At 39.5% G+C, this 20,189-nt stretch overlaps 1 long non-coding RNA gene across 1 annotated transcript; it reads right to left on the minus strand.

The window, feature by feature from the left end:
- Positions 1 to 123: 123 nt before the first annotated feature.
- LOC117774438 lies at positions 124 to 18,717 on the minus strand. Its single transcript, XR_004616081.1, has 3 exons — positions 18,688 to 18,717; positions 7,042 to 7,045; positions 124 to 237 (listed from the first exon to the last, which is right to left on the minus strand). It is a non-coding gene; the product is annotated as an uncharacterized LOC117774438 (long non-coding RNA).
- Positions 18,718 to 20,189: the final 1,472 nt, after the last annotated feature.

Genomic DNA, 20,189 nt, shown 5'->3' on the forward strand with positions numbered 1-20,189 from the left:
CATTGGTCAATGCATGACAATCTGTACATGTGTGTCTGCATCCGTCACACTGAAATAGGGCATAGTATCTATGTTTCTGTAGTTCGTCCCAGTTACTCATGAATTACCTGCTCAACCTCTGCAGCTTCTCACGCTTCAACTCCAATAATTTGTGAGTATTGATGTAATGCTAATAATTTACAGATGTTCTGAAGGTGTTTTCACCCTCATCTGGTAGTGCATTGATTTTAGGTCAAACTCAACACACACACAACTATGTTCTTCATCTATCTCTGAAAAGGGAAGTCAGTTTGCGTATGGAGATCCATCACCATACAAACTGCAATTTCGGTCCCACCTGGGTAAACAACTTCAGATCTGTTCAAACTAAGGTTTGATGTGAAAATGAAAGTTATCATTCTTTTTTGTTGTTCATTAGTATAACTGATGAATAACAGATTGGACACTTATTCATTTATTTTATCATGATTAAATGTTGTGGTTGGTGGTATCAGTCTCACCCACTCTAAAAAGCATCCCACGTGCATGAGGACCATAGAGACCTCACAGTACATGTTGTTTATTTCATTCATCCACTGACTTGGAACATAAATGTGCATCTCCTGGAAAACCATATTCATATTCAACCTAGAATTGCACTTAGTAGAGCACATACCTCGGCCAAGGCCCAACAGCCTCCCTAAATTCAACTAAATTGCAGACACTCATAAATATCAGTTCCTTAAATGTGCCTGATTATTTATAATAAGATCCCTGAATTATTCCCTTGACAAATGGTGAAAAATGTGGATAAAACACCTCTCGTAATGTTAGAGAAAGTGAAACAAATTAACGGATCTGGATAAAACTTTAATGGCTTCTTCCCTGACCCATACCTCATCCTTCCACCAAGTTTTGTGGAAATCAGTGTAGTTGTTTTTGTGTAATCACGCTTACAATCCAACTAACAAACAAAAGGACAGGGGTGAAAACATAACCTCCTTGGTGGAGGCAAACAAAACAATAGACAGACCGACACGATAAACTTATTAAACTCATATAGTGAAAATATGAGGTAAAATATTTAATATCTCAACACCATCATGGAGGAAAATAAAGAGGAGTCATAACAGTGCTGACACAAGGTCTCTTATATATGAAATACTACTGTGAGGAGCCCAGTCTCAAACTGATTCATGATACACATCTGCTGTGGGTGTTCAAAGCCGGCTACCTGCTGCTAATTCAGGATCTGATGACACACAGTGCTAATGTTTATGTATGATTCCTCTGAGTAATGTGATCGTCGTACTTTGGTTAAGTCGTTTTGAGCATCAGCCGCTGGGTATTTAAACTGGAATTCTGAAATAGCATACCTCAGAGACGGTAATAAAAAAAAAATCAACCCCAAGCACACCGGCTCACCTCTAACCAGTTGACAAGATCAGTATGAAGTGGTAGCAAAGATGCATTCACAAAGGAGTTTCATCCGTGTTCAAACTGTAAAGTAATGCGAGTGTAGCAGATGTGATGAATGCAATTTCACCCCGCACGCATTTGTAAAGTTAGGTAATTAGTCGTATTAATAAGGAAACTATTCCCCAGAAAAGTTATTGGAACTATATGAAAAAAGTAAGTGTTTCTTCAGTATCTCGCTTTCTGAAATGGTTTACAAGGAGATTCATTTCGATTTTGGTGTTTACTCCATTTGTGATGTGACACTTGAATGTTTATTATGTATTTGTTCACCTTACTGTGTTCATATATATTTCTGTATGTCTGGTTATCTATTTCATGATAGCTCCAAAAGGTTTAAAACAAATTTCCCTGAGTGCAATATGCAAAATGATTTCCAGAGAAGAAAGAAAAATAAAGTTAAGACACACGGCCACACAACCACAACCTCTGCAGCTGAACTACAGAAGGACTGATAACTGGCCATAGCAAAGAAAAAGAAAAAAATTGCTAAATTAAAAGATGATGCATTATATTTGAAAAAATAAATTTAAACTAGACAGTATTTTTATTTGTATGCATGCATACTGAAGTTATAGAATTTTTTGACATCTTCATTCCTGAGGGGTTTGGATGAACAGAACTCTACTGTATTGTTGCCATTCTGTTTGGTTGTGATTGTATTATTCATGTGATAAGTATTTTCCACACAGGGCCAGAGTTAACTTCAGCAGAAACATATCATCCTATAAGATATATATTAAGAGTATATTACTATATGAATACATTTATGCTATTCAGTAAAGTATTAAATATTATATGTTTTATACAACATAACCGCTACAGAATTGATGCAAATCTCTCAATGGTAGAAAGCCGTAGACAAATAGATTAAGGAAACAAATTATTAAACTAAGTGGCAACAAACTGACAAGTGTTACCAAGTTGTGAATTTGTAGATATTGTGAAATCAATTCAGATAGTTTTTGTGAATATTGATATGTCACGTCATTTATTTTTACATCTGATAAGTACTGCTGTCTTACTTTGAGCTCTGTAACACTACGTGTTATGGTGGTTATAAGACGTACACTAGAGATAATATTCATAGCTACTTACAAGATCAGTACCCTGTGTGCACTTTTCAAACCTTACTGTGAATTAGCAGCTGTCCGCAAACAGAGTTGTACACACCTTGTTCTCTCTACTGCAATTTCACTGCATGTCTCTACGCATCGAGATCTAAACGACTTTCCACACAAAGGCAGCTCCAGGAGATGAGTGGACTGTCTTTGGTGGGAGGTCGTTCTCTATATGCTCAGTGACTGGACTCTGTATGTTGCCCTGTCTCGTTCATGTGCTTACTGTATGAGATGTAGCAAATGGAAATGGGGATTAAAAGGACGTTGCATTTTATCTCTGAGTGATAAAGATCCTTTCTTGGTCACAATCCAGCCACAAAGGTGCAGGGATTCATGAGATGTTCCTTTAGAGGCTCATTTGAAAAGTGGTTTTGTCTGTTTCTTTGTGTCACCGACTATGATTACATCAACACAAATATTCCAATATTAACCCAATTAATACGAATAAGAAGCTGCCATGTATGCTGCATTTTCTGCTGCTCTCCAATCACCCACACGCAGAACTGATCTCGACAATAAACCGATGAACTCACATCTCTGTTCCTGGATAAACGGGGCGTCGCTTCTTCTGCAACAACAAAGTCTGCTCGTCTGTGTCGCTCTGTTTAAATACGTGTCTCATAAACTCCAGAGCAAACCAAACAAAACGCAAAGCAAACCCCAAGAACTGCACGGATCCCAAGAACCTCTGACCAGGCGCAGGTCAGCGGGGGAGTGACGAGGGAGGACATGCGGCAGGATGTTGCATGATAAAAGGACACCAGACATGTAATATGGGCCTCCACCGATCCCAAAGTAGTGATCCTGCAGCCTCGTGTCGGTATTGTTTGGTACCTACACAAAAGAAAAAATACCCTGACGTTTTTAGAATTTTGGCATCAACTTGGTAGCGAAGTATCGGTTCTCATGACATCCCCAGTTGTTGGGAGGAAACCCAACGTGGAACAAATCTCTGAGAAGTCTTACATAAATATATGCAACTCACAATATCTTTCGCGATAGGTTACACACAAAACAGAGAAACTAGCCAAAGCGCAACACATGGCTTACACATGCATTTTCATAGGCTCACTATTTATACTGTATACCCAATGTTGTGCCTCAGAACTGCAGTTAATTAATATTGATGGAGCCCCGCCGATTTGAACAAATCAGTTTCTTCCCAAAGGTATCTCAAGGGTCCAGATATCAGAAATTGAGTTTCCCTGTGACAGCGCCTGATGGATACACACATATAGAAAAGTATTTGTTTTTGCAGAGCCTAACATGTACACATATTATAAAGCGGCTGTGGTGCAGCAATTCACATTCACAAAACTTTACTGTCTAAACCGGAGATTGAACTGAAATAGACAAACATGGATCAAATAATGATAAATGTCTGTAGAGGGCAATGAACAAAGCAGAGGGCTTTTCAATTTGGACATTACTGAGTATTTTTATTTAACTTTGCAGTGGTCTAAAGACTTTGAAGGTTAGTGTGGCTGCCTGGCTCTGGTCCAATGCTGACTGCCCTGTAGCTGCCTTCAGCTGCCCAGGAATGCTAATGTTTCAGGCAAAAACACTTAATTTCTCTCAGCATGAAAATGAGCTTTGTAAAGCCCCCTACATGCACATATTAGGTTGTTTGCTTGCTTGTGCTTCCTATGATAAATGAAACAATACACCGCATTTAGAGGCTAATCCTCACACCAATTTATAGGACCATGTAATGTTTTGTGTTTGTGAGCTGCACCACAGTTGTGTTTATTATCTGGTCACAAAAAGAATAAAGATAAAATTAGTGGAGGTGAAGGCATTTCACCCCTAGCTATTACCCTACTACATTTTACATTAAATGTAGTATAGAATGAGAAATGTGACAAGTCTTCAACACAAATGATCATGTAGGTAGAAAATGGTAATTCACAGTTCATAACATGAACGGCAAAAACATACACATTATTAGAATGGCACTCAGTAGAGTGCATAACTCTACCAAGGCCCAGAGGGCCCTTATGAAACGACATTTGAATTTACTAGATTCAGATGTTTATTTGGATCTGCACCAACGTACACACACACAAGATCCATGAATCATTCTTTGTGAAATGAATGAAAATGTTGAAAATCGTTTAAGAAAGTGATTTAAAAAAGATGCAAACAAACGTGGACGAAACAAATGGTAAATGGTCTGTATTTATATAAAACATTTCTAGTCTTGATGAACACTTCACACTACATTTTGGCCATTCACCCATTCATAAAGTGCATCTACGTGCAGCACTTTCTCTATCACACAGCCACACACTGCCCGCACAGCCGTCAGGGGCAATTTGGGGATCAGTATCTTGCCCGAGGACACTTTGGACAAGGACACTTTGGACAAGGACACTTTGAAGAACCTTCAGAACAGCGGATGGCCCACTCTACTCCTGAGCCTCATCTGAGATAAAAATCATAGACAGCAATCTGACATCACAGAAGAGATGTTTTCATGTGAACAAAAGGCCCATTTAAGTTCCATACAAGTGTAACTTTAACAAATAGTACAAACCGAGAGCTCAGATATTATGTGAAAACCCATGGACCCAGTAAAAACAAGCAAATAGCACTAATGTGCTTCTTTCTGTGACATAAAGTCAGTATTGTGAAGAAAGGCAGTTATGGGGTTGGCCATCTGAGAGACGTGAAAACAACACGCACTAAAGAAAGAAGTTAATGTCTAATCTCCACTGACTTATGAGGGTGGTGCAGAGCAATCCTGTCCGACATAACAGATGTTTCCCCTTCTGCCCACCACTCTTTACTGATGTTTATTCGGGGGGTTACTGACAAAGTGTCTCCGTCCTTTTGTCTTGCTGTTCTTTACAGAGAATAAAGAGAAGCACTTCCCCGTGTCTGTTGACTTTAGTAAATGCACTCCTGATTTAAGTTAATGAAAAACATCAGAGAGGAGACTGAGGCTGCAGTAATAGTCTGGTTCACCAAAGGCTATTTGGGAGAGTCTTCGATCTCACAGACACTCAGTGCTGCACAGGGGACGACACCTTCACACCGCAGCCAGCTGGCGGAGGCACTTGCGATGTGGCTCAAAGTTGCAGAAACTTTTCAGACAACCAACTCACATGAAACCCAATTATATGAACGCTGAATGCACCTAATTAATTTGTTTGTGGCCTCGTCAGACCAGCACCAAATTCAGCACGGCACAAACTGAGACAGTAATGAACCCCACCACAGCAGAATCCCATTAGACGACCCAACGCCAAATGATGTAGAATCCATTAAGAGGGAGATGACACCAGCTGCCGTGTGGCCACTGCCTAACAAAACGCATCCAAACGGTGCAGGGAATAAACTGTCTGATAATTGAGATGAAAAAAAAAAAAAATCTAAACCCAGCCTTCAAGTGGATATGCATCAATAAACATGTCAGCCACTGTATAAAACACACTGTTAACCAAAGCACATAAAACTGAGGCAAATAATCTCTGCTCATGTTATAATGTGCTAATTAATGAGTTTTATGTTGCCAGTAAGTGTATCAAAGTGGAGCAGTAACATACATTACACTGCATAACACTTTAACGTGTCACTTCTAAATATGAAGGGAATGGAGAGAATGTGAATGTGACAGCCAGGCATTTCCCATGAAGCCAATATTGCAGGAAAATACTTGGGGATGAACTCCGTACCAGACAACATGGCAACAGACATACACAAAATTTGAAAGAACATGGGGACCTGCTTTGGCCCAGTGCAATATATCTTTCCGTCCACAGCAATTCTGACCTACCTGGCTTCATCAGTGGATGTAGTTTATTACTCTGTTCACTTCTTCATGTTACTTGGCCTTATCTCCGAGATAACTCTATTGTGAGCACATTTCCAAAAGTCCATAAAGCAATTGAGTAATCCGTCTGGCAGCTTTTTAGTTTTAGTTTGCTTGTTAGGTTTTGTTCAAGTCAAATTTCTTTGTATTATATGTCCTGTCAACACTTTGTTATGTACCTGAACATGGCAACAGACACATGCAGGAATCCAACAGACTTAGTGAACCAAAAGCTAAATCCTCCAAAACAGCCACACAAAAAACTAAACAGCTCACAACATCTTAGATTTGTACTGCATGGTTTGACAACAAGCTGCAGCACTTAGCGTAGGTTCTATTATTCACCGACCCACAGCCTTAGATCTTCAGATAAAGCCCTGTTAGAGATTTGTCTGCCAAGACGGACGACCAAAGGTGACGTGGCCGTGCTGTCAGGGCCTCAACCCGGTGGAAGGGTTTACCTGAGAAACTTGAAACGGCATTTAACTTGAATGTTTTTAGCTATTTATTTATGTATATTTATATATATTAATATATATCATTATGTACATTTTCCTGTTGCCATTACTTTGTCATTCTGTAACTCTCTTTGTTCTCAGTGTGTAGCGTGCTCCAGCTCTTCTGGACAGTGGGTAACCAACGGGCTACAACTTCTCTTTATGCACAGCTCTTTATTCTTCTTCATTTGATGCACACTAACATGGCAACAGTACACGGTTCCCGACTTAACTCTCAGGGTTCACAGTCACCTCTCTTCTTCTCCCGTAGCACGAGGCTCACTCCCTCTGTCACATTCATACCTGTCCCCCTCTTAACAATAGCAGGTGGGAACAAATTACTCCATTGCAATTTAAAGAACATATGAAAATATACAAATGAAATGATAATTAAAGTTCTGATTATGAGAAGAATTATGTATTTAAAGTCAACTTAATTCTGCCAGTGCACAATAATACTGCGGAATTGCTCCTATTGAAATATATAATTCCAGAGTAGTCTACACAGCTAAATAAGAACATAAAATTGCCATACTAATCTAAGTGATTCAAATAACCCAAAATATAATCTGTACTGTGACTACGATTACAATAAACTGTCTTTGATTCTGTATGCTTCTGCGAGTTGTCTTTAATGTTTTGTTTTCTTGTTTTGAAAGGTGTTGTATAACTTGTTGTTGTTGTTATTATTTCTGCAACATCTGAGTCATGTTGGACTCTAAATTTGTATTCATAACTCACCATGTTAAGTTATTATTATGCAGCTGTCACCCGAAAACCAAAAAGGAAAAAGCTAGAAAAACCTCTTACACACTTAAAAACAATGCGATTACAGCACACGTGTTAAATGACCATATTAGAGCAAGCAGATGCCAAGAAGGGGAGCACATGTGGCACGAGGAGCAAGTAACCAGCAGCCATATTTACACAAACTGAACACAGCACGTTTGCTGGCATGAATATCAAATCCTTCTCTCACGTGGCTGTAGAGTCACGATTATCAAGAGCGGACATGAGCCTCCTGGGTGAGGCCCAACATGTGACCGAGCTGAACCGGCATGAAGTTCTCCAAACAGCGGCCGTCCTGAAGATACAGTGCAGGGCAGGTGACCTCACTACTTACAGCATAAGCCAAGTAAAGTCACACGTTTCTAATATGAATCAAAAAGATGGCACTGCAGTTAGATGTTCACTTGTTGCAGCAGGAAAATCAACAGGTGAGTTTGACCCCGTTGCTTTTAGTTGCGGTGGTTCATGAGCAGGGTTGCCAGGTTTGCTTGACAAAACAATCCAATGGCCAATCAAAGACCAGCCAATACCAGAACTCATAATATGACACCGCCGTTAAAGTCCAACAGTATCACTATCGTTGCCAAATGTGTTGTACAAAGACACCATAAAAAGCATCGATGTTTATTGTGCCAACATTAAAAGCGGTTAACCCTCAACCTAGGTCCTAAATTGGTCTTGTATAATTAGACACTATATATTATAAATAAAATATAGCTCTGGGAACGTGGTGTGTGACGGCTGCTGCACCTTAAAGGTGATGTTTTCAGTTTAGTGAGGTAAAAGTTGTTTTGTTAATGACTTTCCTGTCAGTGTCTTGTAGTCCACCATCCTCCCTGCAACCTGGCAAAGACTGAGCCGCTGCAACTCCACAGCTCAAGTAGGGGAGGTGATTGGAGTGCACCATTCTGCTGTAGACTGAAGGGGGGGTTCTCAGGAGCCACCTTCATCTGTTCCACAGCTGTTTAAAGAGGACTGTCTTTTCTTCCCTGCAATGATCTATGGACTGGCCAGCTCTGACTATATAAACCCGCAGTCAGGAGCTAAGATGGTGTCATTCAGTCAGTATGTTAAGTTCTGTTTAGTGGACTTATGTTTAAGCTCTAGAGCAGTTTTTCCTTTTTAGTAAATGTACCCATCTTAAATTTTCTAAATACTTTGTGTGAACGAAATGTTTATTTTTCCACTAATCCCTGCTCTCCTAGTTGCTATGCTTACCCTGGTCCTTCACATGGTGACATACATTTAAATGTTAGTTTTTGCTCTATCGTCCCCTTTTCCTCCTCTACACTGCTTGGACAACATGGATTTACTGTTTATATTCACATGCATTTACTCTAGTTAATGCAATGCCTTATTTCAACTGAAACACCTTATTGTGTTATATGTTTTAGCGACATGCCGATTTTTGATACATGTGTAAATTGTATGTATAGCTTGTAAATGTATTTACTTTAAGCGCTTTTATTCATCTTATTTCAACTGATGCACCCCATCATGTTGATTCACAACCTTTAAATGATAGAGGCTACTCACAAATTAAGCACATGGCATCAAAACCTGTGAGTGGTTGTGAATGAACCCAAATGAAATATGAATGTGAATGAAATAAGTAATTGCAATAACTCGCTGGTAAGACATGACACCCAGTTACATTTCTGAATGCAGGAATTTGTTGCAATTGACTGCAAGTTGTGATATTGCTACTTTTACAAAATAATTTCAATTTGTCTATCCCAAATATTGGAGTCAGACGTATAGACAAAGTTTGAATAACATTCCCAACTGTCTCTCAAGGTCATATACTCAAGATTTTCCAAAAATAACAGTAACCCTATTACCATGGTTGTATCTCCAGGGAAATCATATTTTGTGTAAAATACATTCAAACTAAATCAACTGTGCAATAAAAGCATGTGTGTACTGGAAGTCATTACTGTCACTTTACTACAGGATTTAAATAAGCACTCTGTATTTTTCTTTCATTTTAGTGACACTGACCAAAATCTTTCACTGTGGCAGACTTTCTTCCGCTTACTGTTGACATATGAACTGAAAACATTTTAAAACAACTTGTTTGTGAAAGTAGTAGGCGACTCTGTCCATGAGAAAATATAGAGTTCTTTATGGATTATGACCTTTGACCAGCAACTCTCAAACATACAATAACAGAGAGTGTCCATGAAGCAGATTCGACTGTTTTAAAGGTGCTTTAGAAATGCAAGTTCTGGCTGATAACAGAGACTATAGATATCCCTTGGACTGACATTTAACGTTTCAGTCATGTTGCAACATCTTTAATGTCCTGAAAGCCTCACGCTCAATGCCCACTGATGTCTCTGACAACCACATGTAGGGCAGTATTATTATCTTTAATGGCGCACCATGTAGTGATCGAGTGCACGGCCTTGACATATTCAAGTCTTGGCTTCTCCTCAGTCAAGTCTGATTGTTCGCGACAGCCTGCTTCTTTCCGCCCCACTCAGCTTCAACCATTCAGGTCATTTTTTTTTTATACTAATTGTTCTACCAGAGTAGAAATGTAATCCCATTTGCACATGAATCCCTTCAATAATTCAGTCTTCAATGGTGAGTCCAGCGACGACTGAAGGATAATGCCCAGCTTGATTTGACATTATTCACTCAGCCACTTGTCATTTGGACAAGAGAAATAACCTTTTCCTTGTCCAAGAGCCCATTTATCCCCAGAGGAGAAGTGTGTCTGTATCTGCGTCACATGGACTCTCTTCCCACTGATAGATCCTATAGAAAATGTGGCACACATCCGAATTTCTTTTCATTTTGACCCCATCGTAATAAAGTAATTATCCAAGACTTGTTTACCTCCTTTCCTCAGTTCCATACAGTAACAATGATGCACAGTCCGTAAATTACAGAATAATTACAGTGTGCGTCACTCTCTAAACTCTTGTGTTAGTTATTGTGTCCTTTTCAATAGACCTCAAATCCAAGTGCTCTCAGAATATGCTCTAATACACAATGCGGTGTGAACCTGGACTATCCATCATTTGTTCTCTTTGTTTACTCTTCCCTCCAGGGCTCCTCTGCTTTGATGACACCTTGTAATATTAGCACTCGCGTTGTTTACTGAACCCTCAGCTCAGCGTCGCAGTTTTTCACTGGAGGAGACGGCACTCGTCCCCAGTGCCCGCTGCTTTTCAGCGATTCGTTCAGGTACTGGACCCTTCCCGGCAGACAATGTGCCTGAAGGGCTCGTTCAGGAGCAGGGTTTTGTTGCTTTGTTGTGAATTATGTTGCTTATTTTGTGAAGAAGAAAAAAAAACACTTGAGCTGTGTCCATTGACGTCTGCTCCCAGATGCTCCAGATGTGATGGATGGATTTGTATTTACTGGAAAGTAGGAAGTGTTCATTTGAAAAATACAGGAGTGGAATCATGTCAGTGTAAAAGTTCATTTATTGGTCCATTATTATTAAGTAACCAGCTATATTTAAAAGTAAAAGACTTGTGATGAGAACACACCAGCAACAACAGCCATCAACACTTCTGCATTATTGACAGGCGTCACTGCTGGTCTGTAGTTATACCTCCACCAAGGAGGTCATGTTTTCATTATCATGATTATGCAAAACTTATTGAACTGATTTTATTGACACTGTGTTGAAAGGGTGGGTTATGGGTTGTTTCCACTTTTGGAATGGATTTGCTTTAAGGTGTGGATCCATGATTTTGTGTACGTAGGCATCTGGACACACTCACCTCTCATCCAAAAGGATTCTTCAGAATCAAGTCCAGTTGTACAACTTCTGAAGACACCATTACCTCGATAACTGAGAATCTTAACAGGGATCCATGAATCTTTTTGGGTTTCTTTAACATTGAGAGAAAGACAAATAATACAAATAAGAAATATTTAAGTGGGAAAAACAGCCATATGCAGAGTGCTAATATCTATGAACAGATGAAATTGTAAGCAGACTATAGAAAATGTCTGTGTACGTGGTAGATTTATCTGATCTCAATATGTGATATGGTGATTAAGTGGCCAACCTGCCAACAAGCAAAATGATACAGAATCTCATAAAATCCAATGACAATGAATAATATAATACAACATTGTTTGAAATTAGTGGCAAAATAAACATTAGTAATAGCTAAAAACAATCAAGAAATAGACATTTGGTAAAAGCAAGTTTTGAGTCTGAATTCAACAGGTAAACAATTCAGTAGAGATCCGTGCACTCTCTGGGTCCCCCTCTTGTTTAACCTAACGTGGATGGGAACGACTGAAACAGGGATTCAGTGATCCGTGACTTACACAACTTGGGCCCGGGGCGTATTTACAAAACCTCCTTCTTCTGACAAACGTCTTCAAACCAGACCGATTTTCGACCTCAGCCTTTATTTTGATCTACAAAACCATGACCATTTGTGACTGTATCTTGGACGGTTGGGACGCTGTCGTAGTGACAGACAGACAAAGATAAACTCCTCTGGTATAGTTCCTGCTATAGGAGCAGGGTTTTTGTTACATGTCATTTCCATATCTGGTTTCATTGTAAACTGTTCTGCAACAACCAAATTATCCCTAGGTTTATAAAAGATCTATTTTTTTTTAAGACGCTCCTCTCTCAGACGATAGCGTTTGATGGTTTTGTCATTTTATCTGCAGGGGAAGAGATCGCCTCGTAATCTGTGTTGATTTCTCAAGCATACAAGAGCAGAGCGACTGGTCCACACATTACAATGAGGCCATTAATCTGCCTTTCAGGCCTGACGCAGCATTGTGCTGCCGCTGGGACGAGTGAAGGCCCTGTGGCTTCAGTTTAGAAATAAATATGTTATGACCTGAAGGAAACTTTACTTGGAGAAAAGTTTACTTGCACATTCTTTTACCTTCGGGGCATGGGGAGATGCCGGATAGACACAGATCTGTGCTTGAACAAGACCAACGTTACACAGACATCGATTTAACAGCATTCCATTTTTGTAATCTCACCGCTACAGAGAGCTGCTTCAAAATAAGTAAATTCTCCATTTGTGAAATAGCGAAAAGACATAATAAGACTGGGAGAAAAGGAGTTCTACTGAAGCCTCTGCAGTCGTTTCAGCAGATCCATCAGTATGGGATAATATGGAACTGATTAGGCATCTGCCTCGACTCAGCCCGACTGTATCTGCGGGAGTCTAATTTTAAACTCTACCCATGATCCTCGGCTTGGGCTTTGCATCGATTAGCGAGGTAAAATTGACTGTGTTGGCATGTTTCGCTGTAGCATACTCGACAGTCGTGGTACATTAGATTAGCCGTGGAGTGGAAAGCTCGGATGCCCCGCAGTCAGAATGGGGTATGTCCTCACGGAGCGAACAACTCAACAGCTGTACTTGTCCTTGGGAAGATAACATAGCAGGAGCAGCAGAAACAGAGAGGCGGAGGAGAGGTTTTCATAGAGGCGATGAGAGAAAATGAAATACAGCATATTGTAGGTAATAAGAAAATGCACTGGTCCTGAATTTTAATATTCCCTGCTACTTGTGTGTCTTATTGGAACGGCTGGAGGATTCGATTGCAACGAGATGAATTACATTAACATATAACTCATAAATCCAGCTTTCTTCCTTTTCCCGCACACTGGAGACGTATTGTTCTTTGCTGGTCACTGCTTGGACTGTTGCTTCCCCCAGCTCCGACTGAGACGCAGATTAGAGAGTGGTTCAGCGAGCTGTGCACAAATCTCACCCCTGATGGTGCCAACCTCTTCAGTTTGGGTTTGTATCGCCTGTGCGCCTAAAGTCAGTCCACGTCACATCTCCTGAGATGATACCCCTGACATCCTCACCCATTCAGCTCCCCTCCTCCACGCCCCCCTCACCCGACCTCCCCCAGGAGACGCATGGATGAGCAGGCTTATTCTCCTCTTGGGGTGTTCCCCATGCATGACTGATGTTTAGATTAATATTCTTGACTGATTCCTGTTCCGTTGTGAGTAGAGGAGCACGGCCTATCAGAGCACAGCCGCCCCCTCAGGAGTCCATTGATTTTCACACTACTGACAAACCTGGAACTCCCGGACCCACAAAACACTTGTTGTCCATTTACACGCCGTCTCCTCGGGCCCAGCTGTCCACATCTGCTTTCACAGTGTCACTCTTTCTGTCTTTCACCTGCACGCTGCGTTTCTTTTACAAAGTGAGCACGCTGCCTGACATTTATGTCAACCAGATCCTCTTAGGCATTGTTAATAAAACTGATCTCCCTGCTGCCATCCCACATCAAAAGGATTGTAATGATATTTAACACATAGTATAGTATATTAATAAACAGGCCTGAAACACAGAAAAGGGCTGTAATAACAACCTTAATTAAAACTCTTTAAAACACTTGAAGTTGCTTTTTTCTATGTGTGTAAAATAATACTTTTTAGTCCTTAGTACCACAATTTTCCAGTTAACCCCTCACATAGTGTTTGGGTCAAATATGACCGTTTGTGACATTTGACAGCAGTAAAAATACCCTAAATGTCATTTTTTTTGCCTGACATTTGATGACTTTTCCTACAGTCACACCATATACACAAAAATATTTTTAAATAGTATACTTTCTTACAGGAAGCAGGACAAATAACAATATGTAATTGCCTAGTGCTGTGTGCAAAATAATGCACACAATAATAATCTTGCAGAATAATAATATGTGTGATGCACCACTAGGCACAGATAATAATCAAAATATAAACGAGGAATAATAATATGTGTAATGCATTGCCTAGTGGTGTGTGAAAACATGACACACGCACAGATTTTCCTGAAACCACTGCCACAGATTTCTCTCCTGACACCTGCAGCTGTTTCCAGTTGTTTGTCAGATTGAAGTCCATCCAGAAAGATCAGCAGTTTGATTCTATTACCTCTGGTCATTCCATCGTAGTGATTGTAGCTCCACTTATCCATTTGTTTCAAAAGGGTTGCACCAAATCTTTGTATCATTAGTAAAAAAGCGAAAAACTTAAAATTTACATTGTTAGAATCGATTCTTCATCTTTGCCATGGACTTTTGTGTGAAGCACTTTGTAACCTTGTATAGATAAGTGCGATACAAATAAAGTTATAATTACATTTACATTTATCATCAGCAAACAGTTAAAATAAATATGAAAACTAACTGATGACGAGGTCATTTATTGTTATTATTATTGTATTATTGTCATAATTAATATATAAATAAAACCAATTGTAAAAAATGTAAGAAACATTGTTTGTCTTGTGTTGCTGTGTTGTGTTGTTGTGAACAGTAGCACACTAAACCATTCACACTGATGTGTTTAACTCCAACACTGTGTTAATTGATCAGAGCCATGAATCCTGTATCTATATTCAGAAAGACATACACAGGTAGATGTTACCTTACTTGTTATATTTATTTACAAAATTAGAGAGAGAGAGAGAGAGAGAGAGAGAGAGAGAGAGAGAGAGAGAGAGAGAGAGAGAGAGAGAGAAACTTCCCTCATCAGTCACCATGGCAACCAGATGCTTCCATTTGAATTTGAATCTGAATTTGATTGGCAGTGATAACTGTGGTCTTTTTGACTTTGCCTCACACAAGGTCAGAGTGCAATAAGAAACTTTCTTCAACTTTAACTGTATTCAAGGCAGAGTCAAAAAGACAACAGCCAATCAGAGGTCTCCTGTGGAAGGTTTCCAATCAGATTGGTCCTGTTGTCCCAGCCCCAGTGGAATTATGATGGAATTAAAATTACTCCAGAATACGTAAATTTTCACCACTTTCTAATTTTCAATTTCAACAGGGCCTCACTGTCTCATTGTCTCCCACCCTGTTCGGTGCTCGGGCCCTAATTAAAAGGAAACAAAATGAAGATTAATAAAAGAAAAAACATGATCATTTATTTGTAATGGCTTGTACTGATTTTTTATTTTACTATTTTTACATTATGTATTTTGAGAAGGTATCTTCTTTTAAATGTCAGACAAAAGCGAATGTTTTTCGCGGTGAATATTTCTTAATTTTCTTGGGGTTCTAGGCTATTTTTGGTCTTATTATTTTATTTATTTATTTTCATTACTATTTCTTCTGTATTTCAACCACTGGGTTTATGTTGTGCAGCACTTTGTACTTTGTGTTTTAAAGTGCTCTATAAATAAAGTTATCATAAAGAAAGCTATTATATGTGGTTTGGCAGCTGCACAATTTTATTTGGGCTCCAAACTCTTTTGCATTTGCAATGTGAGAATGAATAAAATACTGTCTGCAGCCTTTCATGTGAGTGCACATCAAACAGCTAAGGAGCTATAGTCCCTTAAACAATGGCTCTAAGAAGGTTAGGATTTGCAGTGAAGCAGTGCTTGTTTAAATATGCCTCATAAAGTCTCATTTGGAATGAAGGCTCAAATCCAAACAGTGAGGGGAAAATGGTAATATCGCCCCCTGGTGTTACTTAAAACCTTATGAAATATGGTCAAATCTGTGCTGCAGTGTGATTCACATCCAAAATGAAAAATTCCTCTTATGAAGTTAGTGATGTGAATTATATGCGTTAGGTTTTATCTCTGGCATAATTTTACAGTGTGCTGAACAGCAAACCACATGACAAACAGCACTGACAGGTGTGATATGGGATTTCATGCTTCGCTCACTGTCTGTCTCTGTTTGTGTCGGACATGATCCATTTTATATTTGAACAAGCGGCTGATTTTGCTTGTGACAATACTTGGCTCGTAATTTTTGCAGCATTTAGAGATAAAGAGGCAAACCAGCTTTGAATTTGAATGTTTCAGGTCAACTCAGAGCTTAAATAGAGTTCTGTGTGAGTTCAACTTTTTTTTAAGGGCAATGTATGTAATGTATGTGTTTTTGTGGACATAAAAACCCAATAGAAATATTGTTACAGCATCAGAGGAACACAGTCATTATAAGAGAACTTCATATGAGGGGGAAGCTGGGAGGATTCTGTGATCAATATTGCAGAATAAATCTAATAAAAACCCAAAGGCAAAGAAATAACGAATATCATTTGCATTCTATAGCTAGGTCCAAGTAGCAAATTCCAAGTGTTTCCATCATACAAGTACTGTAACATTTTATTTTTGAGAGACTAAATCATCAACATTATTTATTCCTCACATGTGAAAACTGTGGAAAATTACAGCTTTTTCCCGGAGAGAGCTGTCGAGCAGAAATATTGCATTCATATTTCTCCATAGGCCGTCATCTTCTCCTTTCAGTTTCTCCTGACAAACTAGGCTTGAATTTATAGAAGCAAACTTTAAGTTCATTAAAGAGCTTGAGAAATATTTAGCATCTATAAGTGAGGCTGTGCTGCAGTTTTTCCTCCACATCCAGCTGTTCCTGCTCAATCTTCTACTAATTGGCCTCTTTCCACCAGACCTTAAGGGTCTTGATTTCACTAAGTCGCTCCAATCTTTTTTTTCCTGGAGGAATTTAGCATCTCAAGCAAGGAGGCCAACTCATTTTTTTTTTTTAACTAAGGATCACATGCTGTGAGGCCATTTAACCTTGTTACTGCTCCTCTCCTCATGCAATGGGGGGGGGGGGGGGGGGGGGGGGGGGGGGGGGGGCTGTAACCAGAGTCAGTTTTCCCTTATGAGAGTTCGAAAACATGCTGTATTAAAATGTCTCTTAAAAAAATTCTGAAAATGGGATCATCTTTATTTTAACAGGCAACAGCCAGTGGGAAAGAGTCTGCTGGTGAGACATCTTCTTTTCAAACGTCAGCGGTGTCTTTACTCCTGAAGGAAGGCCTGATTCACCTCAGCAACCTTTTTGGAGACGTCCAGGTTGAATCTCTTTAATATTCTTCTTTTCAAGATGAAAATATGAGCCAAAAATAATGTGACTTTTGAGTCGTATAGCTCTCACATGATGACACTTGTTTATTAAATATAAACCAGTGGTACAAAAACCTTGAAAAGACAAGATTCTATAATCAACGGTTCTCAGGTGGGGGGCTGTGGCACACTGCCAGGGGTTGCATGAAAAGTTTCCTGATTTATCCATTAAAATGATGATGATATATGATTATTCTGTGTTGACATGGTGAAGATATTGCTATTGTTTAATATCTTCCTAAGATAATTATCTTGTGTTGTTCTCTTTCATAACCAAGTAGAGGTTTCAAATTATTACAAGATACGTAAATGAGGGGGGTCCCCACGATATGTTCTGTTGAAGGTGGTCCTTCACTCAAGAACAAATTGAGAACATCAACTGTATATAAAAGGTAAAAGGATTTGTATCTACATAGGAATGAAATGAAATAACAGGTTTGTGTTGAAATCATCAGGATAGTTGGATCACTGTGAGCATGACCTGTCATGACCTTGTCCTTTGTATTTATTAATTTTTGACTCACATATTTTCTTCCTAATGAGTCGTCTCTGAGCATTTACCAGAGATTCATGTCATTAACAAGATGTCATATTTTCATATAAAGCACAATATTGTGAGATTTTCCCATTACACTGTAGCAGAAAGGAGAAAAACCAAAACAGACAGAATGGCCCTTTACTCCTCAACAGGAAAAGGAGGAGCGAGGGAGATGATAAGTTGGACACACCTGTGAGCCAGAAAGGAGAGGGAAAATCAAACAAAGGCAGCATGGAGTGGAAGCATGTGAAGTGAGAGGAACTGTAGGAAGGAGATCACAAAAAAGATAAACTAGTTTCTGGAAAGTTGATCCAAGAACCGGTTGGATTTACTTCACAATCGTCCTGGGCCCATGAGGCAAAGAAGCTGATCCCTGGAGCCTGAAGTGGATTTTAAAAACCCATCTAACCTGCTCGGATTGGAACGTGATCCCCCTCCGTCCTGGATGAACCATACAAGCTAAGTCTCCCTTTTGAAACTCTCCTGGCTTCACCGAATCCGTTTGCCTCTAGAAAATTCACCCCTCATCTTCCCTCTACCTGGAGATTAAAGGACCACAAAAAAACCCACACATTTCCCTCACTTTACCTTTTCATTGGACCCTAACTCCCCTCTACAACAACCACACACACACACACACACACACACACACACATATCCCTCTTTACTAATCAAATTATGAACTGAATGGAATATCATAACACACTCCCCACACCCTTAATCTCACACTTCATCTGAACTCGGACTATACTCACCATGAACTCTTAATGGACACTTCTTTCGTATGTTTATTTAATGGACGGTTAATGTTTCTTATTTGGAAATGAATTTGTTTGCTATTGATTACTGGATATTTTGGTGAATATGAGTTCTTTGTCTGTTTATGAATCACACCTCTTTGATTTGATTGTTAATTTGATTTGATTTGATTAACAGAATTGATTGGTTGATTTCTTTTTCTTTGATTCCTTTTGTAGTTGAGTAAATAAGCTATCCAGGTTAATGCTCTTACCAGGATATATTAAAAAATGTTGACAGGTGAAGAAGCCCTGTCTGGCGCCCAGGTCTTTTATTTTTTTAATTTAGAAAACCTACGCTACAACACCACCAGTACAACCCACCCTGAGAGTCATCTTCTCCCTTACTGTGCATAGTAAAGCACTTTTGGCCACAATTACAACATTTCGCCACAGAGTCATTTGCACTCAGATTGCTGGATCTGCTTTCAAACGGGTGCCGCACTACATTCAGTGCTACCCACACCTCTACGCTAATGGAATCATGTCAGCGTGTGGTTATCTCAAAAACTGAGCATTGGCCAACCAAAGTAGGCGCTGTGGGAAACGCATTAGATGCATCCACTTCTCCTCTTTTGTCCTCCCTCGAGAACCCATGTCAGTCCATTCCCTGCACCCTTGTTTAATCCACTCCATCTCCCCCTTGCATGTTTGTAAAAACAAATTTGCCATACTGAAGTGCTTCCCAAACCAATCGGTGAAGAGGGCTTACGTCAATACCCCCTGCTATCGTGGAAACATGGTGCCATTTGAGCGTGGAGGAAAGAGGCTGACAAATGAGTTCTCTGTGGCCGCTGGTGTTGGCAAGTTAGTATTTTGTATTTCACTTCAATCAGACTTGTCTCCCTTCTCCTTACACACAATGGAGCGATTTCTAAGGAAACATTTGGGTCCCATCTTCATCCAAATCGTACAGCCTTCCTATTGCTGTGACATTGATCATTTTTGTCCATAGTTTGGAGGATGCGTGTGATGCATTAACCTCCAGTTACTTTTTGTGTTAGATATTTTCAAGAATAGTCCAAAAAGACACACAGGGGTGAACATTGTTATGACTGTTTTCTTGCAACAGGAATAAAGATGTTCCACAATTACTACTTTTATTAGCTAATCAAAAAGTGTAAAAAAAAATACAGCATATGACTAAAAAAATGCAGCTACCACAAGCAATCTCCACAGTTGTCGATTGCTTTCATATTTACATTTTCATTACAATAAAACTGTCAATGTTTATATTGATGGTGCACTATGGAAATCAAGGGTTCTCTCATTTAGGACTATTGACGTGCACAGAAAATACTGAGTGTTTACAGCCAATGTCTTATGGCTGTAC

The sequence above is a fragment of the Hippoglossus hippoglossus genome, chromosome 14 (assembly GCF_009819705.1).
Source record: "Hippoglossus hippoglossus isolate fHipHip1 chromosome 14, fHipHip1.pri, whole genome shotgun sequence".
NCBI classification, from domain to species: domain Eukaryota; kingdom Metazoa; phylum Chordata; class Actinopteri; order Pleuronectiformes; family Pleuronectidae; genus Hippoglossus; species Hippoglossus hippoglossus.